Raw genomic sequence first — 11,312 nt, 5'->3', positions numbered from 1 at the left:
AAACACTTTTACATTTGAAACCTAGTAATTATTTCTCTTTCAAGACAATACAAAAACTTGTAGCTCTAGACATTGTCTGCTACAAAAATGAAACTGAGAGACAATATCTTTTGTTTATGGCCCAGCTATAAAGCAACTTAACCTCAACTATTCTTAAATTTTGCAGGTTAATCTTTTATGCTCCAGCAGGGTACTTTGTGGATACATCTTAGCTCAGTACATAACATACAGTTCTGTATAAATCATATCAATATTCACAAATGACATATAATTATTCACAAAGTTTCAGATAGCTATGCTGGCAATATTTCCGTATATCATACCATGTATGATACCAGTCTTTACAATGTGTATCGTGAAACTATCCTCTTTATGGCCAGTGCACATACTAAAAGCAGTAGCGAGAATAGTTCAAATTTAAAACCTACTTTTCTGGACTGGACAGAACTCTCTTATTATGTAAAATTCTTAGATCCAGTATTACATTTCACTGTAAAATTTCCTGGAAACTAAAGAATTTCAGGAGGATGCAGCTGGGTCATTTTCAACTGGGTTTTACACTTCCTTAGTTCCGAACACAAACATTTTGAAAGCATGTGCATGCATTTGATTTTACAGATATATTTCTTCAGTTCTAGGAGTTATTTTATCATTGTATTACATATTTTTATGTTAGAAAACTTGATAAATAACACCAAGCACCTGGTGAGAATTAATCTCATCCTGATCTATATCTGAAACAAACTCTGTGGAAGAACTGTTTTCTACATGACATACAAATCATTGAGACTTAATCATTAGTAAGCCATACACTCCTTATAATAAATTGTTGATATAATTTTGTTAATTTTTGCTTTGTTTATCACTACTTTAAATTCTCAAATAATTTCCGTAAAAGAAGTCGTGATGCTTGCATTCATAAACTAAACCAATTTCTGTTCTACATGCTTGACATGAAGATCTCATTGGTTATAGTGATAGATGCACACGTTATTCCATTCGTTACTCCAACTCTTTCATATGTGACACATCTGTCTAAAAGCAAGATTGATTGTGAAGATGCATTTATAAAAGTGAATGGTGTTGTTTGAGAAGTCTTAAGTTTCTGTCAGTGACAGCATCCACCATGCAGTATATAAAGGATTATGACAGGGTTACAGCTCATAACCAGATTATTAATGCAATTGAGAAATAGATTCAAGAAATTCACCTCAAAATCAAAGTTTAATGCATAAATTCTTGAATTCATTTCCCAAACACATTAAAAATAAGTTATGTCTATTGAATGAGTCATAATTCTCTGTTGTACAGAGAGCTGTAACTGACCAAATGGACTATAACTTACCAAGAAAAGAAAAAGGATAGAAAGGCAAAGTGTTTTTCAGATGTGGAAGCTGTAACATACTTAGTGCCTTCACACAGACAATGGGCAAAAATAGAGCACATCTGTAATGAAGCAATCCTTACTTCTACAGTGACAATCACTGTAAAGCCCTGCATTCCCGACGGTATACAACATCATCCACAGCCCAGTAGCTTGTCCTGCTCTTAGCCAATTATTCAACTTTTATATCCCAAATAAACATCTCAGACCTGAAGACAAACATCTGCTCACAACTTATAAACCTAACAAAACCTCAGGCCTAAGTTTTTACTCCTGCTCTGTTGCAAAACTATGGAACTCTGTTCCTTTAACTATCAAAACTGCTACTAGCCTGCACACCATCAAAACCTCTATAAAAGAATACTTCAAAAAAGCTCAGATTTGCTCATGTATGAGCCCAGTCTGAGGTACTCTTATACTAACTTACCTTACCCTCTCTTGCTCTACACATACTCCCCTGAGGTTATGCTCATACTTTTCCATATCTATTCCTACTATCCCCTCTATTACACCCTAACCTTCTCTACACGTACTATCCTACACCTTCACCAATATAATCTGTTACCACATTTCATGGTCTGGATTCACGATGGCTTGCATGGAGTCTAAGAGTAGAGTAAGACTCCATGCAGCCATCATGTCTGACAAATGATCCAGGAACAGCCTGCAGGGGCGTGCAAGAGAGCTCCTAAAACAGCTCTTACAGGGACAGGGCTGGGATATGCAAATTACCTCAATTGCAGGCAAAAGGCATGCAAATGAGGTAGATTTGTGATTCAGGAAACCCGAACCTGTCCGAGTAAGAGCAGTGTTATTTGCAGAAATGTACTCAGTTGACAACTGAGTACCATTCTGCAAATAGCAAAACGGAGCCATGACAGCTCCAAATAAATGTTGCATCCAGTGCAGGAAGCATGCCAATGGCCAAATATATGGCCATTGGCAATGTTTCCCGATGCAATATTAAAAATAAATATTATTTTTTTCTCCGATTTCTGATGTTTAAGCATAGCGCAGCGCCGCGCAAATGGGCTGCGCTCTAAAAAAACAGAAAACTACAAATTAAAACCCACAAATGTGGATCTTATTTAAATTGTTAATGTACAATGCATGGGAATGGCAGGCTGAAGACAACATGGCCACCGAGTAGAGGTTACTAAGGGGGGAAGCTCAGTTTAAGAGATGTAACCAAGCATTAGTAGGCAATCCTATGCAAAGGAGGGTTAGGATAGTGAATCTCAAGTTTACATAGCAAATGAGCACAGTCAGTGGAGTGTAGGAGTAGGATAAGGTAAGTAACAGAGTAGAAGACAGGTGACATCATGAGTGGGGTGTGTATGAAAGAAGTGAAGCTCATTGGAGCAGAGTGGCATGTGATAGCTGTCATTTACACATCATGGAAAGAGGTGTGTCAACAGGTACGCTAGATAAAGGCAGGAAATGGAAGGTGTATGTCGTGGATAACACCAAAGTTTCTTGCTGAGTGGGTATGCGTGCGTGTGCGCACCCGTAAACACGAGTAAGACAGAGTGCGCACGTGTAAGCGTGAGTGCGCGTGTTTAAGCCGGAGTAAGCATGTATAAGGCTGTTTAAAGAGTTGTAAGCACATTTGTGCTGGTGTGTGCACGTTTTAACCCGAATAAGCAAGTTTTAGTCCGTGTAAGCATGTGTGCGTGCATGTGAGTTGCTGTGAGCGTGTTTGCACTTGTGTGCGCAGCACTGCCTCCCCAAGGAAACAGAAAGGAAAAAGGAAGCACAACAAATAGTAGGAAGCTACCAGGGAGTACTAGCAGATGAAAACAATCAGAATCAGGCAATTACACAGGCAGTACACTAGCCCAGCCCAGCCTAGCACTTAAAACTCTGCAAACAACAGTCCATTATGTTTCTCACAACAGACACTGCAGTAAGCTAATAGAAGTGAAAACTGAAAAAGCTTTACTGAGACAAAGAAATGTTAGGGGCTGCCATTGCTGTTATAAGGTGACATATGCAACATGCTGAGGGTGGTGACAATGGAAATGCTGCTGGACAACCCACAGTGAGGAGACGGAGAAGAGTGTACAGGCCCAGGGTAACCTACCAGGGGCTGCATGAGCTGGAGATAGTGGAGTGCTATAGAGTGGACAGAGACCTTCTGCAGCAAATTGTTGAGCTGTGCAAGACATGTCTCACACACAGAACCAACAGAGGGGAACCCATCCCAGTGGAAACCAAGGTATGTATTGGCCTAAGAATATTAGCAACAGGTACCTTCCAGAGACCAACTGGTGATATGATGGGTATATCACAGGCATCAGCATCCAGGGTACTGCACCAGTTTCTGGATGCCATGTCAGCACATGTCGGTGATCATGTATATTTCCCCAATTACCATGAGGTATTGGCCAGCAATATGCATCTCTTCCAGCAAATAACGGAATACCCTGACGTAGTGGGTGCAATAGACTGCACGCACATACGCATCAAAGTACCAGTCGGTGAGCGGGGTGAAGTCTACTTCAACCACAAGGGCTTCCCCTCCATCAACTGCCAGGTCATGTGTGATGCCCAGGGCATAATACTGAATGTGTGTACTGGCTGCCCTGGAAGCTACCATGATTCCCATATCTGGCATCTGACGCAGCTGTACCAGACATTTGCCAATGGGGACATTCCACATGGTCACCTAGTGGGGGATGCTGGCTTTGCACTGGAGCTGTGGCTATGACACCCATCAGAAATGCACACACACCTGAACAGGAACGCCACAATGAGGCACACGCACAAACCTGGACACATCTGGTGGAGCCTTGCAGTACTCACCAACTACATGTACCCAAATTGTCATGGTATGTGCTATGCTACATAATATGATCCTGCGAAAACAGCTGCAGCAGGACCAGCATAGGCCTGGGCCAAACAGCCCCCCACCATTGCCAAGGCCATCACAGGAAGAGTGTGACTCGGAGGAGGAACAACTTGAGCCTGCCCCAGTAGGCAGAAGGAGGCATGTCCAGTATGCTTTGGCCTTGGCAAAGAGGCAACACATAGCATATACACTGGCTCAGTAGAAACTCTGGAAATGATACCTCTCTCTGACTTGCACATATAGTAAAAGGGCTGCCTAAGTTGACACTACCTGCTTTCAAACATGTACAGGGAGTTTAGTATGTGCATCCGACATTGGCAGCCCTGCAGCACCACCTGAGGCATGATTGCCATGTGTTAAGCAATATAAAGCAGTGCTAAACAGCATTTACCACCATGTAGTATATGCAAACAAAATCGCACAAACCAACTAGCACAACTGTGGTCAATGTTGAGTAATATTGGGCAACGTCCAGCAATGTTGGTGAATATTGAGCAATGTTGGACAAGCCTGGTCTAAGTAGGGCATAGCTGAACAAAAGCCAACATGCCCATATTTGCTTAACTGGCCCTTAAGCAGTCTGGTCTGCTCAGTATGAAAATATAAAGCAGTGATGGGCCTCGAACCCCGGATACTGTGCACTATAGTTAACATACTGAACCACTAAACCATGACAGTATTGCAGTGGTCAGTCTGTATGAAGGAATGTTGATACGTCTGTGCAAAGTATCTCATGGAAACCCTGCAGGCACCGCATAATCCCTGTCGAGTTATGACACAAAGGTGAGTCCTGCAGTAAGAACAGAACCTGACTTCCAACACACACAATATAAATGTTAATACTGGTCATGTTTACACACATCACCAAATGTAGTTGACCTCAGACAGCAACATACTGAAAGGTCACACTGGGCATGCTCACACACTTGAATAAATGAGACAAATGTCAGGCAACAAAACATGGAAAGCCTGAACTGGGCATGCTCACACACTTAGGCCATGTCTGAGTACAGCAGTGGGCCACACATATCTGGCAGTTGCATGTGTTAACCCAGGAAACTCTCAGTATCCAGCAATCCATCCTGTGTACACAGTTATATGACAACAGACACATATATAATATAGTGGAACCCTGTCATAATCAAATATGTTCTGCAGATACCTAAGTTGTTCATAGAAACTGGTAAAGCAAAGATGATAAAGACCTGCAAACAGTATCAGCAATAAACATTGTGCATCCCGAACATTAGCATAGGTTCAGAGGTTGATACTAGGCTATCTGCCCTAGGGCATGTACAAGCCTAGCCAGAGTGTGTTTGCCAATTCGCAACCCTGTCAGATTACTACACTGTGTGTGTGAATAGTAGGTCACACAAGATAGCCCATGTACATTTAGGTTAGTGTGCCTCTGTCTAGCAGGGACACAGAAGATATCCCAGGGGTAAATATGCGATCACCCATACAGTCATCAAGATGTCTCCTGTAGGTGGTTAGTGGGTGGCTCTGCCTATGTGAAACTGGGATTACAATCCAGAGTGAGTGGAGCCTCTGGGATAAGAATCTGTCACTCCAGCATGTCCTATTAACATCTGTGCTGAGGTATATGTCCCTGGAGTGTGTAGCTCCAAGGGAGTCGGATATCCTAAGGTGGAGCATGTCCAGTAATTCTGGGTTGGGTATATCTGTAAACAACAGGCACACATCATATCCGAGTAGGTGGTAAGCGACTGAGTAGAGCTTGAGTTACTGCATCCGAACTGTGCAGGGCATCCGTGTAAGTCCCTAGATCTGCTTGGTGAGGAACTTCTGTGGCCAGTACAGTTGCTGCAGGTGTCGGGTAAGGTACACCCCAAATGTGGCATTGTAACCAAGCATGGTTGTGATGAGTATAGGGCACAATGACCTCACACGATCTAGATGTGAAACCATATGGGATAAGGTGGCCTATATAGAAGGTCTGTCCAACCACTTTGGCAACGTGATTGTACGAACAAATCATGTCCCCAAACCCCTAACAACTCCTACCATATGTAATGGAATACTACCTATGTGGTAATGTGTGGGCATGTTTTTATTCCCAAAGGGGAAGACTATGCAACTAATGGCATTTATCTGTAGGCCATGGCTCAGGTACCAGTCATCCATCTCTGTGAGACCCTGTTTGAGCATGCATGTGGCAGCGGGAGAGTTGATTATGGCATCCAGTTTGCAGTCAAGTACGAACATGGTCAGCCATAGTCCCCCTGTGGTAGCCTGTATGTCAGACAAATATATACTGAACAAGAGAGGTCCCAGGATCGAGTTGTGTGGGATACCATGTGTAACTGGTGTATAGTCAGACATGGCACCTGCAATTCTGACCATGTGGGTGCTATCCCTGATCCAGGTAGCAATCCATCGTGTGAGATATGTGTCCATATCGACGCTGGTGAGCCTATGCATAATGGCCCAGTGGGTTATTGTGTAGAAGGGTTTTGCAAGGTTCAGGTAGGCTGTGTGGACAACCATCCTTATTTCGATGGACCTGTTAACCGTTTAAAGAATACAAACAGGTTCAAGAGGCAAGATCTGCCCTCAACAACACTGAAATGTGTAGGACACAGTGTCTGTAGGTTCCCGATGTCTATGTGTATGAGTCCCATGACAATATGCTCCATAGCTTTGCAGAACAGGCTAGTTAGGCTTATAGAGCAATATTGTCTGTGGTCCGTTGTGGCACCAACTCTGTGTAGTGGGACCACTGTCGCTGTACGCCATTCGTTGGGTACATATCCTGTAGTAACTCTGATATTGAAAAGTGCTGTAATGTAAGGGTTACATCTGTCACGAAGCTCGTGTAAGATGCAGGCCTGGGCACCATCTGATCCCATTGATGCTGCGATGTACGCTTTGGGGAGGGCAGCACTCACCCATTACTGTGTGATGTCATGGAGGTTACACTCTGTTGGGATGGATAGTTGCTCCTTAGGGGGGATGAGGGGAGAAATCTGCACTGAACCTGTTTGCCAGGATGTTGGCAATGCCAGTGGGTTCAGGGTAAGGTTAGTCAGTATGCAGTAACTCACAGCATATCAATGAGTGTCCACCCAGGTTCCTGACATAACCGAAGAAGGCCATGTGATAGTCCTATGTGTCTGGTGCAATTGTCCAGTAGAAGCGGCCCTTAACAGAGCTGATGAATGATCGTAGCTGTCTGCTAGTACAGATCACAGATGCCTTCCCCATCTGGGATTGTGCTCTATCATGTAGTAGCTTCCTCCTGATGTTGTACAACTTATTAATGGCTGGGGTCTACCAGACAGGTCCCCTGCCATTGGAGGAGTGAGTCCTGTTGTTATTTGGGATAGCACAATCCATGCAGTCCACTAGGTGTCCATAGAATGTGTATGTAAAGGATTCAGCAGTCTGAGCCGTATTTGCCACTGTCTCAGGGTCTCTGAAGGATACCACCTTGCTTTGGTGAAGTGAGACGTTGGATCATGAGAAGTTCACCAAGATTACCCAGGATGGGTGTGTGGAGGGTATATGTATGTCCAGTGAGATACATGTATGTTCTGACCTTACCAATGAAAGGTATATCACTGGTTTGGAACATAGAGTCCCCATGTTGGTGATGATCAGGTCCAATATGTATTCCCCCTTGTGGCTGTGCTGAATGGTTGTGTCATAGAGTCTACAAATTATAGCGACTGTTGGGCAAGGGTGTTGAGGCTTGAGTAGTATCCCCAGTCAATATTTGTGTATTTGAAGTCACCCAATATAATGGTGTTTGTGGAGAACTTCATATTCTCCATAGTTCCCATGAAAGCCGAGTGTGGTTCCTGAGTGTGGAGGGTGGTCTGTAGCAGGCAACAAACTGAAAGGCAGTTTTGCACAATGGTAGTTGTATATGTATGGTCTGTGATGCTTTGTGCAGTGCTACTAACCCAGAGGTGTGTGTAGCTGTGATATATATGGATGCTCCCCCTAGTTGTGTTGTCTGTTCCAAGTCTTGTGGTCAGAAAGCATGGTATGACACATAACCTGGTAGTGCTGTTGTGCATAGGTGAGCCCGAACCAGGCGTCTGTTAGTGCACAGATATCACTCTCCTCCATACTGAGGAGAGTCCTGAGTGTCCGCAATATGAGGGTAACAAATCTGGTGTTGAGCAGCATTACCCTTAGTTTCATTTAACCTGTAATGTCTATGGAGGTGGGTTTGTCTTTTGAGCCCTGCTTAAGAAAGGCACTATGGTGGTAGCAAGAGCCTTAGCCAGCATTCGAAAGTCCAAGGGTGACAGGTGCAAGACATCCATAGTGAATATACGTGGCATGTCGAGCATGTCACCACAGGCTGACAGACACTGTATCCCCTATGAATGACACCAATTTGTTAGCCAACTGTTAAACGTGGTATGTTTGTCTGTATACTGTGACATCATAATTGGTGGGTGTAAGATGCTAGACAAGGTCAGGGTCATACTGGCCTGGGCTACATGATCAGAGTGTTCCTCCATGTATCATGTCATGTGGTCCAGGGAGTAACGTCTGAGGTTTTACGCACCAGCATGGACAATGATGGTGTCAGCCCTGTACTTGCTTTGGAGTGACCTGACTGCATGTGTTATGTGGCAGATCCTGGCACCCGACAGACAGCCCAAAGTGACTATTCCCTTGTTTGGGCTGGTGAGTGGTACATCAGTGTGTCTGACAATAAGTGTCACCTATTACAAGTGTATTAGGTGTGTTGTATAGCCCGAAGGGCAGTGACTGTGTGGCACACTGCCATTGCGAACTATGTGATATGTGGATATTGTAGTGGGGTAGCAGTTGTGTGTGTGTCTGCTTTGGAGGTCTCTGCTGCTTAGGCAGAGTTCATTTACAGCATCCGAGTATGTCTATGTGTGATAATGTGGTTTGAGTGATGTCACTAGAGGATATGTGAGACTGATATGTGGTGTGTGTGGTTACCTTCACCACCTGATAGACTGTGCCAGTCATGGGTCGAGAGAGTTCAGCACCCTGTATGTCTATATAGGTGCATCTCACACATATATCTGAGTTTGTCGGGAGGACAAGAGGGTTGTCTGTGTACATGAGGCAGATGTGACATTGTGTCAACATCACAATATTCACCAGCTGGACTGGGGAGTACACACGAAACCGACCCCTGCCAGGATATTATGATGACATACTCTGTAGCCTGATCACAAATGATCAGTAGGATGTTAAGTGTGTAAAAGAGTATAACAGGGATTAGTGCTCAGGTTCGTTGGTGTTTTGTAAAGAGTAGCTGAGAAGGACTCCAGACTGAATCATGACACCACCTTCAGCTATGTCATAAATAGCAATGTACACCCATATATGACCTGAGTCAGGGCCAACTGTACCTGACTGACAATGCCAACATCCTGACAGACAGGCCCATATATACATACCCACCTCCCACTGACGATAGTCCATATCATCATACTAGGAGATATCACATGTAGAATGGATGAGCAGCTACCCCCAATGCCAAAAGCACGGCAGCAAGTGGAATGCATTGATTCCCAATATGTGTTATGCATAAACTACAGAACAAACAGATCCTGCACCTGAACAGTCAGCTGAGCCTCACCCCCAACACAGGATGTGGAACCATTGAATGTGTTACAGCAACATACGGCACTCCCCACAACTGTTGGTGCACAACACACAATGGGAAGTTCAGTCCAGTACACCTATGAAGTCTGATCTGCAAGGTCATGGAGTCCATCATGGTTGAAGTCATAAACAGAGCTATTGGAAGCTGACATACACACAACCCTACCAACTGTGGTATGTTCATGTGCGGATCATGGTTCCCGAACATGCAAGACTGTTTGCAAGGCAGCCACCCAGGACATACATCACTGAACACAGCTACACATGTCTCACATAGACTTTGAATAACCCTTTATCAACATCCCAGACACATGTAGTATCCACAAAACCAACAAGCTGTGCATAAATATGTGTTGACATATTAAGGAATGTCAATGTGTCCACAGATAGATCACACAAGGTAAGGATTATGAGGTCCTGTTCAACTGTTGACACCTGCTGACCCACATGGACCATTCCTGGAGTGGCATAAAACAAAGTGTTCACACATCACCATGTCCAGTCTGATGATGTCACCATCCTATACATACAGCAGGAGAAGGGAAACCAGCCAGTGAAGCAAATAGCTTGCTGTGTTAATGCGTCTCTCTCTAGTATCATAACATAGTTAGGTAGGGGTTTGAATCCTGCAAACACTGACAGTGTGTGTGTATCACTGTTGGTCAATGCGGTGTGGGTTTTGGTTTTACTATGGTAGGACATATTATGATTAAAACAGTAAGTGCATTGCACACATCAGGTATCTGCGTGGCAAATACATATGTGTACACGTCCCCTCAAACAGTACATAGGTGTGAAGCCTGCATACTACATGAATACATCTGTTTCCATTGACAGGTTGTGCTGCTGCTTCTCAGATTGTAGGTCACATATGTATGTATGTGACAAGGCCATCCACTGATGTGATCTGTGGCCAAGGTCATCTGTGCCACACACACCCATGACAGTTACTAAATAGTAGTGTGAGTGAGGGTATATGCCTGGGGTATATGTCAGACATGTTCATACACAACAACGACTGGCAATAATGGACAGTCTGTATAGGTGTACAACTGCCTTGTGGATATGCATTCAGGCCTCTAATGTCCTATGTAATACACCGAGGGACTACACAATACCTATGGATATGTGGATACCAAGGGACACATGACATAACACAAGACTGCATGTACACATTGGTACCCAACATACATGTTGAGGTCTACCATCGATGTGGTACTGATGGGATAGTATGTATAGTAAATGTGGATGACTATGCCATAGCTGGCTTACTGCTATACAGCATGTATCAGACAACAGGTGTCTGTCTGTATGATACCCTTGTGTAGGATATGCGTCCCATTCAGGGAATACATTGTAGGCCAATGCATGCATTTACAGATGTGGATGAACACATCCCTAGTGTGTTTGCATGTACCTAAGGGGGCTATATGCCAAACTGGTTAGTGTTAG

This window comes from Protopterus annectens, chromosome 6.part0 (assembly GCF_019279795.1).
Source record: "Protopterus annectens isolate FY-2018-M chromosome 6.part0, PAN1.0, whole genome shotgun sequence".
Taxonomy (NCBI): Eukaryota; Metazoa; Chordata; order Ceratodontiformes; family Protopteridae; genus Protopterus; species Protopterus annectens.
Note: the sequence above shows the minus strand (reverse complement) of the source record.